Here is a 3,696-nt window from a genome sequence, read left to right as displayed (position 1 = left end):
ACTTACAATAGGTCTCTCTCCTCTGTGCCATAGCAACTAGTGGTTGAGCTCAGGTTTAAATTACTGAAACCTTTCACTGGACTGAACAGATTAGTGATCTAAGTCTAGGCAGGCCTGTGCTTTGTCCCTGGTTGGTCTTCATTAGTGTACATTTCATCATCAAGGTTTTTAAGACAATCACACTGAAAGTCATGAAGCAAGATTTCTTTTCAGAAAATATCATGTATTGGACTCAGTGCTCACATCAGGAGGCCACTGCAGCTTGCAACACATATTACATTGTGGCAGACTGTCACAAGTGCCAGTGTTGACGATTAAGTTCCGGTGCCGAGCACCGGAAACCACCAGCTCAAATTAAGCACTGACTGCACTGTAAAATATTTTATGCAATGCTTACATCCCCTGATGAGGTGATGAGGTGTTGAGCACTTAGTAGTGAGAAGAATGCTACCCTGGAACGCAAAGTTACTGGTTAATCCAGTGGTTTTTGCTTATTGTTGGTTTATGGGATTAGTGATGTGGTCTCAAAGATACCATTCCTCACCTTAACTCCAGCTTCTTTGTGGTAGGAATAAAATAATAGGGGTTAAGAATGGTTATTAATGGTGGCTATGTGAGTTCTTGTAAACGGCTTTTGGGATAAATACAGACTAGAAGAGATCAGCTTAGAGTAGGCTACACTTAGAGAGAGGAGCCATGTAAAGGATGGAAAGTAAGGAAAGGATCATTTAAAAGAAAGAAAGGAGAGGGAACAATACAAAGTTTTATGTTAAGGTTACTTGTGTATGCACAGTTTTAGGAATACAGAGGGGGAACGTTTTTTGAGATAAGATGCAATATGAGAAATATCAGCTGGCACACAGGTCGTGATTTACTATACAGCATATTTTAATTGCCCATTCTCAACGGCATTCGTAGTTTTAGGCGACCTTTCCAGTAGTGAATATTGTACTTCTAACATTTTGGGACACGCATACACAAATGACCTTTTTGTACATATTTATTCTCGGTTTTCATAGGAAAACTTGATAATCGGAACATGAATTGTTATCTCAGATTCATCATGTTCGGTTTCATCAGTAGACCAGGCTACAGAAGATGATGAATTTAGAGTGCACCCTGGTACACGCAGGAAAGTACCAAAGTCGTCCATATCTGGCAAACACGTGGCTTCTGCAGATATTCTCGATTTATTTTGAAGTCTTTGTATTTCCTTGTCTTCTGCAAACATATTGGACAATAATGGGACTGTCAGATAGGACCCAGTTGATGCAGTAGACACAGGGATAGAGAGTAAATCATGATTCATAAAAGGCACATTTTGAGGCACTGTTTTATTTGTTTTAGATTTCCGAGTGGGAATGTCCACTTTTAAACATCTGGAAGATTCTTTAATGGATTGCAATTTCTTTGAACCATAACTTGATCCTTGATCATTTTCAAGATTTTTTATGTCTGATGCCTCAGCCAGTTTATTAACCTGGTTTTCTGACCCATCATCCTGCAGCTTGGACGGATTCTGATTTGCTGTAGTTTGGGTGCTGGCGTCCTTAAAGGCAGATTTTCTTGAATTTTTCAGACTTTCACCACTTATGTAAAGCGTGGCTTTTGTATTGACTGCAAAGGGCCTCAGAAGAGAGCCATGGTTCACGGAAGGGAGCATTCTAGAAAAGAAATTCTCAGCCCCGCAGCCAAAAATGAAATAGGTTTCTTCCTGACTTGGCTTGGTAGTGGAATTGAAGGGAATGGTATAGGCATGAAACCCATACTTCAACCAAGACTGAGCAAGCACAGGCCTATGAAATTGCAGCCCTTCATGCTGTGTATGCAGAGAATAGTTGTCCCAGGCAGTTCTCTGAATCCTTAGATGCAATGGCCTACCGAGAGGCCTTGTCAGGGCAAGGTGTTGCACTGGATGTAATCTCTCGAGGCTTTCTTTTGAGCTTTCTTTGCAGGTGTAGGTATCACTATTGGACATATTGCGTTGGTCATGCGCCTTCATTTTACCCTCCCGTTTCCTTGGAGCACTGTCCTTTTGAGGCACCGACACCCCTCTCACATTTAATTTATGAACGTCTACGTCGGCCTGCAAAGGCACACCTTGTGCTTTCATTCTAGGGAAGTGTTCTTGTCTTTGCCCAAAATAATATTTCAAGGGGTTGACAACAGCTTTCGGTGCCAAGTCTTGAGGAGGAGTATCTCTTTCTGTGGGTCTTCCATCGGTTGCACTTTCTTCTGTTTTTGGTCTCCGAAGATGGTGCATTTTTTTTCTATAAAACTGTTTCTCAAGCTAAATAACAGAGGAACAAAACATGAACAGCGATTAACACATTATTTGAATGAATGTCAACATTATTAGAAATACCAAACCTAGAAATTAAATGGTTGCCGCAATGTATTGTGACATATATTAGTAGAGCATATCATGAATTCATTACAAGTCATGGAGATTATGCTCTGCTCCAAAACTGGTTGGGATAGTGGTTGCTGGACAACACTTTTGCTCTTTCACTCCTGAACAATTCTGTATGGTTCCTTGACCCATTTGACGATTATGACTAAGAATTACAAAAGTCATGCTGCTGTCCCAGCTGTAAGACAATGTTTAAAATGGTAGAGGGTGTCATATAGACCCAGTTGTTTCCCTCACAGATAGAGTGCACACCCATTAGACAAGAGAGGTGAACTGGTCCTCGCAAGGAGGCAAATTATTTGAAGCCTTGTACAACATCCACACCAACAATCCTCATTAGACTTATTTTTAACAATTAATTATAGGTGTGTGAGAAAGGAAAAACAATTAGGAATGTTAGTGGCACCCACAAAGCTAAAACTTTCTCAACATTCCCAATAGAAAGCCCTCTCCAAAACTCTCTGGTGTACTTCTCTTTTCCTTCAATTTAAATAAACTTCCAAATTCAAAGAATCCAACACCTGTATGATTATCCACAGCTGTTAACACCATCTACACCCAAATATGTATGGACATTTTGGAAGTTTGTTGGAAATGTGCCCTTCCCGCAGGGCCACCCCAGAGTTTTGCCTTTGTTTTCCAAACCTATTTTTGTTCGCCATAGGACTCTGCATGCTTTACTCCTGCTAGCCAGTAGTACAGTGCTTGTGCTTTCCCTTTAAACATGGCAAAATTGACATATACCTAATTTGTAAATTTAAGTGTGTTATAAGTCACTGGTATACCATATGTACCAGTGCCTTTACATTCTAATGCCAGTAGCTGGTTGAAGGACTCATTGTGCCACCCAATAAAGTTGTACTCAAAAGCATGTCTCTAGGCCTGTCCCTGCAGCCTGGGTATGAAACTTTAAACTACCATTTCGACCTAGCAAAATAAATCTTTACTAGGCCTAAACCATCCTTTTTAATATTTATAAATCAGGGCTAAGGTAAGTCTGAAATGCCTAAAGTTGGCTTCTCCATAGGAAAACACTGAGTTACATAATAACAATTTATAATGCTTAGTTTCAGTTTGGATGCAGTTAGAAAAATAATTCAAGTATTTATTTTATTAGCAGTTAGAAACCCTACTCAATGGTTCAAGTCCTGATTTTAATAGAAGTTTAAAATCCAACTTAGATTTTTATATTAGTATTTTAGAAATAATCCTTTTAGGAAACTGTCATTTCACTGTCTCAGCCAAAGGTGCCTTTCTGCCACTGTGCAGTACCACATGACTGT

The sequence above is a fragment of the Pleurodeles waltl genome, chromosome 4_1, assembly GCF_031143425.1.
Source record: "Pleurodeles waltl isolate 20211129_DDA chromosome 4_1, aPleWal1.hap1.20221129, whole genome shotgun sequence".
In the NCBI taxonomy this organism is placed as follows: domain Eukaryota; kingdom Metazoa; phylum Chordata; class Amphibia; order Caudata; family Salamandridae; genus Pleurodeles; species Pleurodeles waltl.
Note: the sequence above shows the minus strand (reverse complement) of the source record.